Raw genomic sequence first — 13358 nt, forward strand, 5'->3', positions numbered from 1 at the left:
GCCCAATTGGAATAACTATTGTAAAAAAAAAAATAACAGTGGCAGGAATGTGGAGAAAAAGGAGGGAACCCTCCTACACTGTTGGTGAGAATATAAAGGAGTACAGAATTATGGAGAGTAGTAGGGAGATTCCTTAAAAAACTAAAACTAGAATGACCATAGGATCCCGCTCTCCCACTTTTAGGCATATATTCAAATAGAGTGAAATCAGCATACCAAAGATATGCATGCTTATTCAGTTGCTCTTTCTTTCTTTCTTTCTTTCTTTCTTTCTTTCTTTCTTTCTTTCTTTCTTTCTTTCTTTCTTTCTTTCTTTCTTTCTTTCTTTCTTTCTTTTAATTTGTATTCTTAGAGCAGGTTTAACTTAGTACAATGAAGTAGAAAGTACAGAGATTACTCATATAGCTCCTGTCCCCACACAAACACAGCATCACCCGCTCTTAATATACTGCACCCTAAGAAAGCATTACATTTATCACAATTGATGAAACTACAGTGGCACATCATCAAGACTCAAAATCCATAGTTCAAGTTGAAATTAACTCCTGGTGTTGTACATTCTATGTTTGACAAATGTATAATGACATGTGTCCATCATTTTATTTTCATACAGAGAAGTTTTAGTTCTTAGAAATCCTCTGTGTTTTACCTATTCATCTCTCACTCCTCCACACTCTTGCAACCATGTTTGTGTGTGTGTGTGTGTGTGTGTGTGTGTGTGTGTGTGTGTATTGCAGTACCAGGGATTGAACCCAGGGGTGCTTAACCAATGAGCCACTTCCCCAGCCATTTTTGAAAATATTTTATTTAGAGACAGGGTCTCACTAAGTTGCTTAAAGCTTTGCTAAATTGTTGAGACTGGCTCCGAACTCAAAATACTACTGCCTCAGTCTCCCGAGCTACTGGGATTACAGGCATACATCACCATGCTTGGCATGTCATTTTTTAATGCTTAAATTTTGAAACAAACACATTTGTTTGAGAGATTTTCTTTTTTTCCATTGTATTGATTTAGCTCCTTTATCAAAGATGAGTTGACCATATTTAAGTAGATCTCTTCTAGAATCTTGGGTTTTGTTTCATTTTTTCCAGTTACTTATTTGCCAATATCACAGTCTTGATTACTGTAGCTTTGTGGTAACTCTTGAAGATGGGTAGTATCAGTCCTTCATTTTGGTCTTTTTCAACATTCTGGGTCTTTTACCTCTTAAACTTGAGAATCTCTTTGTCAATATTCCCAAAATGACTGGTTGAGATTTTCATTGGAATTCTATTGAGTTCTATGAATTAAGTTGGCAATAACTGCCATCTTGACAATACTGAATCTTCTGTGAATATGAGCTATCTCTCTCTTATTGTGATTCATGTTATCCTTCATTAGAGCCCATAGCTATCAATCATACTGTATAACAAATTGTTTTCGTCAGCTTTTTTTTTACTGCTGTGACTAAAAGATCAGACCAGAACAACTATAGAGGAGGAAAAGTTTATTTGAGGGCTCACAGTTTCAGAGGTCTATGTCCATAGAACCCAGGCTCCATTTCTCTGGGCTGGAGGTGAGGCTGAACATTGTAGAGGGAGAGTGTGGCAGAGCGAAGCAGCTCACATTATGGTGATCAAGAAGCAGAGAGAGAGAGAGACTCCACTCTCTAGATACAAATATATACACCAAAGCCCATGCCCCAATTCCCCCCTCCTCCAGCCACACCCTACCACTTCAGTTACCCCTCAGTTAATCCCTATGGGGGGATGAAATCACTGATTAGGTAAAGACTCTGACAACCCGATCATTTCTCTCATGAACCTTCTTGCATTGTTTCACACATGAGATTTTGGGGGACACCTCACATACAAAGTTCTTCCTATTTGAACTATATATTTTTTTTACCTTTTAATGTGTCCTATAATTTTTTCTTCATAAGCAGATGCGATTTACCAGATAAATAAACTACTACAAACTTGGCTTTTGGTAATATGCTGGTTAAATGTTGGGAAAAGGGAAGGATCACACAGTTCTATGACTAGGTCTCAGTCTTTTAAGGAGCCTATACCTGGATTATGAACTTGACATCCCCTTTTCACCTTTCTATACTCTTCCCTGGAGATGGGACAGGAAGGGTGGAGTGAGCAAGAATTGATTATTTGTCATCTCTCCAGTGGAAAACCACAGAGAGTTGCACTGTGTATTTCCCTTTTCCCAAGTCATTTAGATTCATAAACCAAATGGTTTCCCTGAAGGAAGATCTTGTTAAGATGAACAGAATATTTTCCTATATTTCAATTTGTTTACTTTTCCCCTCCCTCTGTCAGAAGCACAAGGAGAATTTTTTCCAATATTCACCATGAGCAGGCAGGAAGGCTCACAAAAGCGCAGAGATGCCCCCATCACCTGGATCCCCTGGATTTTTCATCTCAGACTTGTCAACATCAAGTCTCCAGAAACCTGTCAGTCACAGCACATGTTCCCCTACCTAGACACTGAGATTTCTGCTCTGGTAAATTGTAACAAGGTATTCACCTCTCAATCTTGACAATTTGGGGAGTAGACATTTTCTTGTGACCTCATTGCATTTATGGATCTAAGAAATGTTGTTGATTTTTCAATTTGTTCAGCTTTTTAGTTGGAGGAATGGGTATGTGCAACCAGAAAAAAAAAAGTATCCTGTTTCTTTGGTGCCTGTGTAGAACCATTAGGAGCCGATTAGTAACCATATATTTTGATAATAGGTATTTTACCATGTGTAATAGAAAAGAGATTCATAGTTCATGATGCTGGGAAATCACTCTGGGTCTGGCTTTCCATCATAACCCGCCGAGGGAAGAAAAGCAATTGATGCTGATGAGGAGGACTTTTTACATAGAGTCTCCATAAACTCCATAGCTATTTTTTATTTTGTAACCTTTTAAGGATTTTTAGTAGCAGTTAAATGATAACTCTATTTGCTGTTTCATATTATCTATTTTCTACACTCAGTTTTTGGTTGGTGGAGATTGTTTTTTTGTTTGGGAATTTATTTTAACCTGTTCTTGGTTCATGATGTACTGCCATCTTGATGCATGCTTGCTAGCTTTTGCTTTTTTTTATTATTATGTATGATACAGTGTAAACTCACAATATAAAAAATGAAATTATGCTCGTATCTTACTGCTGTGAATGTGGTTTTTTTTTTCTTTTTCCATCCTCGATTTCCACTCCTTTTGTGATATCCATAACTTGAAAGGTAAGGTGTTAACCATTCCCTCACATATACATATATTTTATACATATATTACACAAGTGGTAGTCAACCCTGACCTACAACCACTTTGGTACCCTTTGAAGTCTCCTGTTCACTTCCTCCCTTACTGCTCTCTCTAAGGTCATGTGAATAAGGGTAGCTAGGCTCAGGACCGCCCTCTGGCTCTTCTGACCCAACTCTGCCACTTCCTGCTCTCTACCTCAATTTTTGTCTCTCCACCTCTCAGCCTTTCTCTGGGTATAGCTTCCTGATACTCCAATTCCATTGAAACTCTGATTACTTGGCCCTCTGATCCTTCTTAGATTTATTTATTTATTTATTTATTTTTGTTGTTGTTGTTTATTTTGTGGGGGAAAAGATGAGTTTGGAGACTCCAATCATTAGCGAGGAAAGAAATGATATGAAGTATGACTCTTGTATTGGGGAGACACCCCTACTCTGGTGAAGTTGGTCAGTTTCGCATACTTCTTTTTAAACAAAATATACTATAGACATAGTAAGAAATAGAGATACATAGACATTGATTCTTTTCCCCTGATACTTTGTTCTCATGTTCGAAAAAGAGATAATAAACTAATCTATGCAAGCAAGTTAGTATACCTCCCTTAGAAAATTAAAACAGGGCTTTAAGACTTTTTATTGTTTCCTTAATATTCAAAATCAATATTCATTTTTGTAATTTTATACTTCTCTTTCTGCTTATTTCCTGAAAGCAATTCTTTACATACTTGTAGATAATGGTCACAGTCTCATGAATTTACACATTGTATCAATTATTTTTCCATTGTAGTAATATTCTTTAATGTTAGCTTAGTTTAAGATTTACTAAGGAGTTTGTAGAATTCTCAAAACATAGATAACTACTTACCTAGCTTTTAAAAGGAGACATGTGGTAGGAAAATCATGCCTATGTAAAAAAAAAAACAAAAAACAATAATTGGAAATATCACCCAGTCTATTGTGAAAATGCAATTACTTTAAAAAATGAATCTGGGAACTAGGTCACTGAAAGATGTACAGAATATTTTAGTTTTCTTTTGGTCTCTAACTTATTAACATCATTATTTTCAAAGGAAAGGAAGGAAAATCATTATCTGTTAGTTAAAAATTTTAAAGAATACATGACTTTATAAAAAAAACTAATGATCTGCATATGCCTAGATTAAAAAATATATGAGATGATAAATTAAATATATGTTTACTCAAATGCAGCACCCAGATAAAAATGCAAATGTGGTATGTAAAACCATAAACAGTACTTAATTAAATAATGACTCAGTGTCTGGAGAAAAAGAGACCTATGCAATAACTATCTGTTTTTTTTTCTTCTTGATGAAAATGCAAATTAAATCATTAATAGTTTATAAATGATCCTAGCTAAGAGACAGCTAGTGCATATCCTGCTTTAAATTAAATAAAAGCAATAAGTTTCCTGCTACATTTATTGTGGTATACTCCAAAATCACTTCATATTTATGGAGTATAGGCTTCAAATGTTTTTCTGTTTGTCTGCCAAGAAATCTTCTTTTATGCTACTGAGAGTTTTGCATAAAAAATAGATTCAAAAATTATATTCTTTCAATATTCTATTAATTCTTTTACTTTTGTTTCTTCCAGTATCCCTTTTCTCCCCTGCCTCCTGTTGTAGCCACACAGACCTACATCAGGAGAAAGAGGATAAGAAACAATAAAATCACATCAACAAATTAGCTTTAGGGTCAGTGCCAGAATTTGGTAACTATATTCTTGCCACTAAGAGATATTGATGATAGTTACACTAAGGTTTAGAAAGGTACATCTCCCTTTACTGTTTATAGAATTTGTTTGTAATTGGTACACCCACTTCACCTCTTTATAACACAGTGGAAAAAGAGAATGAACAAAAGCAAGTATATTACACCATCAACTTTCAATGATGTGTATATTTTTCAATTGCATAGCTTTTTCATGATAAAGTTTTGTTTATATCCAGACTATCTTTTCTCTGTACTCAAAGTTTTCCTTTGCATCTCCCACTTCCCTAACAAATGAATGCAAATGAAGTTTAAGTCTAGTAAGAAAAACAAAATGTAATTACCAAAGCAAATTCTCTGAAAAAAAGCATTCCCAAACCAAGTACAAACTGCTCTTAGTACACATGTCGATTATCATTGTGTTATTTTCCTTCATTACATGTAATAACTCCATTGCTTGTAAAGGAAGTATTTGAAAAACTATATATTTTTAAAAACCCACAAATTTTCAAAATGAATCAGTGATGTCAGATACTCTTTGAAATTCAGATTGGTTAATGCACTGAGATGTGAGGGTAATAAATAGGATTGCAAATTAGGGGAGAATTTTAAGGAGGAAATAAAATTATTTCTTTATTTAAACTGTTTTTACTCTTATTTTTTTACTTTTATTTTTATTTTGTTTGTTTGCAGTGCTGGGCATTGAACACAGGGCCTCATGTCTGCCAGGTAAACACTCTACCACTCAACTACATCCCCAGCCTACTTTCCTTTTAAATATAAAAGGTGGTCATGCCATAAGAAGATGGTATGAACTTATGAAATGATGTGAAATTTTAAAAAATAATTGTCTGCAGGAGAAAGAGTAATGTTGAAAGAACAGGTTCAAAATGAGTCAAAGCAAAGTAGCCAAAGGACTGTGCATATTTGCATAGCCATGTGCAGCTGTTGAAGAACTTCAGCACCCATTTTTTCATGTTATGTAGCAATCTTGTTTTTAGTAAGGTAGACAACATTATTATAATTTTAAAGTATAAAAAGGACTTAGAAAATATCAGCTCTCATAACCACAATACATAATTTGAAATTCACAGAGGGTCAAATGCTTCAAAATAGTATTGATGAACAGGGTAGAGAATTTTATGATTTTCATGGAAGCAACTATCCCTAAAAAATGAACACAGAGTGATTAAAATTAGGAAAGGGTAAGGGTACTATTTACCGGTACCCTTTGGAGAATGTTGACCAAGGAAGGTAAGATATGAGGCAGTCACTCCTGTACTCAGCATATGGAAATACCATGAAGACTACAAAATGCAGAAAATGTGTCAAAGGTGGTTATAGCAATTCCCACCACTCCTCTGCTCAAAAAGTAGAGTCAACATCCTTAATCCATTGAATATAGGCTTGCCTGTGACTACTGCACCCATTTTTATTAGAATTTTAATCTGGACTATGCTGTTGAAATAGATTTATAAATATCATTGTGTGGTTTCTTTCAGGACACTAGAAGTAGAAATTTATCTATTGGTAAACTCTCCTTTTTTTTCTATCTTAACCACTGCAAAACCACCCTAAATGCCCATACAGCAAGTATTTGTTGTAGAAATAAGCAGATTACACTTGTAACTTGAACAGCTAGTTTCTTAATATTTATTTCTCCTTATCTCCTTACTACCAAGCTCTGATTTTCTGGGACATACAAGTGATCACCTTGGGGGGAAAAGTGTATTTTCTAACATTACTTTCAACTGTATGATGTGGTCCTGGCCATGAAGATCTAAGAAGTAGTAAGGCATGTACCTAACTCCAGAAAAAAAGGAAGCCAACTCAGCCAGTAGGTCCTTTGATTTTTGAATTTTCCATCAGTCTGTATGGGATATGGCTGTGGCACAACCATTAACTGGGAACATATAAAAGACAGCTGAGTAGGTGAACAGGAGGAAACAGGGCTCCTAATGACATTATGGAACTGTTGATGCTGCCCTAAGTTGCTAATTGTGGAATTTTCGTGGCTTGAAGAAAAATAAACATTTATCTTATTTAAATCTCTATTATGTATTTAGTTTTTTGTTATACATGGCTGAACTCAGTTCATTATCTTCATGGAGATCACACTATTCCATTTCCAGATGAATAAAGGGAGTTACCTAGCGGTTAAATGATGCCAGAGGTCATGTAACTTGAGTAGGTTTCAAGGTGGAAGTAGGAACTCTGGTTTCTGATATTTTTTTCCAAAGCTTTTTCCCTTGTAATGAATCGAGGTTGCTGATGGACTAGTGAGATCCTTGAGGTAGGATGTTGCATTTATTTTATTTATTATAATATTTCTTTTTCTCTTCTGGCATCAGCAAATGTTCGGGACACTTTCTTGGTACTCCAGGTAGAGAAGATGACGAACAATTGTCCTGTTTGCAAGGAGTTTATGTCCTGATGAGTGGATGAAAGAGTGTATGAATCATTAACACAATGCTTTCTTATTTCTTCTGAATGACTGATTACCATGATGGTAATGATTTATTTCACTTCCTACTCTTAGAACAGCACATGAATATGTCTATTCCCTAATCTTCCCTTATTTTACCAGTGAGTAATTTGAGGCTCATTGACATGAAGTGTGGTACTTGGACATGTAGTCCTTGAAGAAACATTAACATCTGATGACACATTAATTTTGTCAAGTTGGTGGAACAGTCAATCCACTATGACTCAGGTGACATATTGCAGGGTGCCTCTGATAGGTTAGCTGTAGTGGAAATTGAGGAAAGTCATGACTGAGCATGTGGTGGTGAAATGAGTTTCACTGACTCCAAGCAGCTAACAGGAAACCAAACTAATAAAGGATGATTGTTCTAGGATGGCTACAGACTAAAAGGTCTTCATCAAATGAGCACACACACACACAAAAAAGTGCTTTCTTTTTCATCAGAGTAACAGAGAGTCTCCTGGAACTAAAGGACCCCAAAGTGTCTTAATTGGCCAGTAGAGCCACCATAAGCAGCAGCAGTTGCAAACTAGAACACCAAACACTTCTCTGAAATAGCAACTCAATACACAGGATCAGCCCTGGGCAAAGTTGCTCCCTCAGAAGCTTCTCAGCAAAATGACCTTCTGTGGTTGACAATTAGTCCAAAGCAACTAACTAGAGCTGAGCTTTTAAAAAATATTGAATCCTTAATGCGGTGAGTTAGCAATTCAGATGCAATCTGATATTTCTTTGTTATGGGCCAAATAGAGTTTAAATTAAATATTTCTCAGCTATCAATGGCATAAAGACATCTCACTCATTCCAATTATTTTCTTTCAAGGACATTGTATTAATTCAGATTTCTAGGTTTTGATTTTCAAATTCCCCATATTATAGAGAACATGTGAAAGACAGCACAGAATAACTATAGAAGGCTGCATGGGGAAACTGATTGTCCACACAAGAAAGTTCCAGAAGGCTTACCATTTGTGTGAGTGATCTGAATATACAAAGAGTCACTTTTACAGAGAAAGATGATAATGTTAAATTCAAAGCTAATTTCTTTTTTTAATTCATGGTATTTATGATTTTTTTGTTTCTTTGACTGATTACAAAGATACTGCAAAAGAATACTTTGACGTTTAAGAAGTTTGTCCCTACATATTATTATTCTTTATGAAAAATGGTAATTACAGAATTATGAGAACCTGAAAGTTCTTCTATGCATAGGGTATCTTCTATTTTCATGTGAATTTACATAATGTATATTAAAATAGTTTTACATTTATTTTATATAAACATCATGGGAAATGACTGTCTTTATATGGAGTCTGATATATATTGAGTACAAAATTTAAGCCTTATAATTTTGACTGATGCATGTAGTATTAGTTTACATTTTAAAAACCAAATTATTCTGTATGAATAGTGAATTTTACTACAAGAAAATGTTATTTGTATTAGCAGCATTACATTTTTTGTTAAATATTGGTTCTTCATGTTTAATTTGTTCCAACTGTAATATAGATGAGTGCTGAGTCACTTATCTATTGATATAGATATATATTTAATATAAATAAATTAATGATATATATATAAAGCTATAACTACATAGAGATATCTATATCTATATGTCTATATGTAGATGCATACTCTATATATGTGTAATGAATGGACATATGTGATATATACTTCTGTATATATGTGTACATGTGACTTAATCATATATCATAATTTTTAGTTCATCTTTGTCTATGCATTATTTACCCACAGTGGTAGCCCCACATTATAAGATGGATATGGTCTATGTCTGGTGTAGGCATTATCTTTAAATAATTTTTAAAAATAACAAAACCAATTTAAAACTGATAGTTTTTATTATTGCCCTATATTAGTGATTATAAATAATACTAATAATGTTATTCTTCCTAAAATTATCTTTTGTTGCCCAAATTAATTACTATAGTTACTGTTGGTTAATTAAATATGTATTTATAATATAGATGCATATGTGTATATTTATTTCAAATTAGCACAATTTGTTATTCATATTCTCTGCCTCCTTATTTGCTTTATCTCTTTCTTCTCCATGTTAATTAGATATGAAGCATCAATCATCAATTACCATCAATTTTTCATGATATTCTCCTCTATTAAAAACACATTTAGTAAAAGTTTCACACAAAACATTTGTGTCAGTGGCCTTTTCTACAGAAGGTTTAATCCCATGTGGTTGGGATGGCAAGTGGTAGTTTACATGGTTGATCTGCTAAACCTGGTCTCTATCTCATGATCCTGAGTTTTTGTCTGTAGCTTCATATTCATAAGCCTTCCTAAAGGTATGAAGCTTCTTGAAAACCCAACTGCATTTGCTTTAACACACACAGAAGTTAGGTCCTTACTCCTAATTCTACTTTGTCATAGAAAAGCTCACTAATGTATTCTGCTTAACGCCAGGTGAATTATGTACTTTAACTTTCCCCATTTTGAAGCATAGAAAAAAATGAACATGGTTTTGGTATTTGCAGAGTAGAAATGCATTTCCAACTTTCATGAGCTGAACCATTTTTTGAGATAGTCCAAGTGACTACTATCAATTTTAGTTATACATAATATTTGCAATCCACTATACAGCAACTTCAAATACTCCTCATCTTCATAAATGCAGATTTCAGGACACTTTGGCTTTGGATATAAAGCTGGCCTTACAAAAATTATTATTTCTCTAATTTGGTCTTATCTCCTGTAAAATGGAAGCTCATTTTATAATTTCCATTAAATACAAATGCTAAGGAATCTTTCAAGGGACTCTATATAACTACCTCTGTGCACTGATCTTTTTAAGAGTTTTACAGACTCTTGGTACAGACAATCCAATAGTGATAACAATAACAAAAACTGATATTACTTAAAGATATTGTGCTAAGTGCCATACAAGTATGCTTTAAATTGATTCTGACCTTCCCAAACTTCTTAGTAAGTTGAACTATCGTCTTTTGACTTGATCAAGTCTCCAAATATTTGGCTTTTCACATCCTTCAGTTTATCCTATCAGCTCTAAAAGGCATCAATTCTCATTGGGACTATAGCCATCATCTCATGAGGACTTTTCTGCTTCCATCCCTCCTCCCTGCCCACAACCCACTTTCTATATATCAGGCAGTGAACTTTTAAAAATGCCAATTAGATCATGTCACTGACCTGTTTGAACCTTCCAGTGGCTTCCAAGTTGCACTGACATCCGTTTTCCTGCATTGACCTGTACCGCCCAAACACTGCCTGCTTGTCTGACCACATCTGTCATTTCTTCGGGTCCCATTATAGCCACCAACCAGGCCTTGTTTTATTTTTCTTGAAGTTCATATTCATTCTCACCTCATGGGCTTGTCATTTCCTGTTTGTTTTTTTTTTTTTCTTCCATGAAAGCTGTGGTTCACGTGCTTTACACGGCTGGATCTTTTTTGGGGGAAATGTTAACCTCTTCAGTTCCATCTGCTCATATGAGTACTTCCTGGAGTATTACCACAAGTTGCTACTTTTATTATATCTCTTCAGAGTCAAAACCACCCATCAGGTGACATCAGGTCTCTTTAGGGATATACCCTGGGGCAATTTGTCATTTGCACTGAGTATCACATTGGGTTCTTGGGCACAGATGTGAGGTTGAAAAAACAAACACATAATCCATTATAGTGGCGGATTTCTCCCAGGGCTTGCTCTGATGTATTAAGAGAGAAAATCTGTCACATGCATGATTTATATAGGGAAAATGGTTAAGCAGGAAGCTAGAAAATCATGATAACTCTTAGGAAGGGACTCATATAATATATATTTGAATACACATATTTATACATGCATAGAAAGACAAAATCACGAGTGAATACTTTGTTCGATTTTTACTGAGTAAACACTTCCATGAACAAGTGCCCATATTATGACAAGTGCATCTGAACAGGTATCCTTATTTCACTTCCACCTACTCTACCCCGAAACTACTCAAGAGAACCATTATTCTGACTTGTAAGAGAACAGATTACTCCCTCATGGTTTTAAACTTTCTATATACAGAAGAATCATGCTATATATACTCTTTCATACTATCTGCTATACTGACTCATACTGTGTGGAATTTTTTTTCCAGTAGTATATTTTCTAAAATGTGTCCATGTTGCAGTGTGTATTTGCTGCTGGTTTTTTTTTTTTTTTTTTAGCTGTTCTATGGTATTCCACTAACTGAGTATAACAAATGTATTTCTATGGGTCATTTCCTAGGCTTTTTTCCTATAACAAATAACAATTCTATGAACATTCTTATAAATGCTGTTTGTTGTGTGTACATTTTTTCCCATTATATAATTAGGAATACAATTTCTTGGTCACTGAGTGTGCATTTGTTCACTTTAAGTTAACACTGCCAAACTGTTTTCTGAAGTGATTGTGCCAAATTATACTCACAACAAAAGTGTAATCCCCTTGCAATATTACTTATTTTCTACTTTTTGAGCAAGTACAATGTAGGCATAGAGTATAACATTGGCTTAATTAAAGCCATATTCTCTAAGCGACGTTTATTCTGCTAAATCACCAAATTAAGAACTTTAAAAGAAGCAGAATGTTTCTCCCCTTTCTAAATCATTTCCAGAGGGACTCTGGCTCCAAAGAAAAGTAGAACTCTGAATATAGTAAATTGGTAGAAATCTATCATAGGCAGTATAATACATAGGAAAAAAACAAAACAAGGCATAGTGCTCAAGACCTATGTTCAACTTTGATTCTTTTATATTCTGGCTCTCAATTGTTTAAGTCATTTGATGTCTATTTCCTCAGTTTCTATATTGGTAAATTTTGAATTAAAGAAAAATTTTAGGTAAATAGGTCATTGTAAATCTTCAATCAAGCAATGCCTATAATTCTGTTCATCATTAAGTAGAATAATCTCTATGCCAGCCAAAAAATTTAATAAAAAGAATAAAAAATCATTGCTATATTTGATGGACTTTGGTATATGCCTCTACAGCATTTCTTGACCCCAGTCATTCTTTTCAAAAACTCCTGAATGACAACTTGGAGATCCCTGTGGTTTTTCTGGAACCAACTGTACACATGATTTTAGGAGTAAAGTTGCAATTCTTAGGTTTGCCCAATTTATGCATGCATTTTCCTGGCCACAGGGATTGTGTTAGCATTGAGCACTCCAATAAGTGTATTCACACATCTCTTCTAATATTGTAAAAGAGTTATTTCTTCCTCTTAATTTTTTATCACAACTTTATTGAGATAAAATTTACATGTCATGTAATTCACCCATTTAGAGTATGCAACTTAATGTTTGTAAGTATAGTCAGTATTACAACCATTATCACTACTTAATTTCAGATTGTTTTTTATCATTCCCCCCAAATACCTATATACTTTAGGAGTCTTTTCCTGTTATCGCCACACCCTACTCTTCCCAGACCTAGATAGTCACAAGTTTTGCCTCTTATTGATATTTTATATAAATGGAAGCATAAAACATGTGTCCTTTTGTGACTGGCCATTTTTACTCAGCATAATGTTTTAAAAGTACATTGTAGCTTAGTTTTTGGTGTGAAGAGTCAGTATATATTTCGACAGTCCCTGCTGTGGAGTCTTATAATAGCTCCTGAAATTAGAAGGGGCTGAGGATCCTCTAATTGTCCCCTTTTAATTTTATTACATGACTGTGATATAAGTCAGCTTCTTGTTCTTAGCCCTGTAGACAAAGGAAGTTTTTTTTTTCCCTATATCATTGAAAATGTGTATCTTGAGATCCTCATGGCAGAAAATGATGCTGGACTGACTTCTTCACACTCCCTCTTCTTGCATACCTTGGAGATATCTGTAGGTTCAAATTTTTGTAGCTTTACCTTCTGGTTGTCCTATTAACTTTGATTGCTG

At 34.4% G+C, this 13358-nt stretch overlaps 1 long non-coding RNA gene across 1 annotated transcript in view; it reads right to left on the reverse strand.

Annotated features, from left to right (window-relative positions):
- Positions 1–11119, reverse strand: part of LOC144370120 (uncharacterized) — a 54160-nt gene extending 43041 nt beyond the window's left edge. Inside the window, exons 1-2 of the long non-coding RNA XR_013430060.1 lie at positions 10641–11119; positions 4108–4146 (exon numbers count right to left, since the gene is read on the reverse strand). This is a non-coding gene — a long non-coding RNA (uncharacterized LOC144370120). The remainder of the gene's footprint in view (positions 1–4107; positions 4147–10640) is intronic.
- Positions 11120–13358: the final 2239 nt, after the last annotated feature.

This window comes from Ictidomys tridecemlineatus, chromosome 13, assembly GCF_052094955.1.
Source record: "Ictidomys tridecemlineatus isolate mIctTri1 chromosome 13, mIctTri1.hap1, whole genome shotgun sequence".
NCBI lineage: Eukaryota > Metazoa > Chordata > Mammalia > Rodentia > Sciuridae > Ictidomys > Ictidomys tridecemlineatus.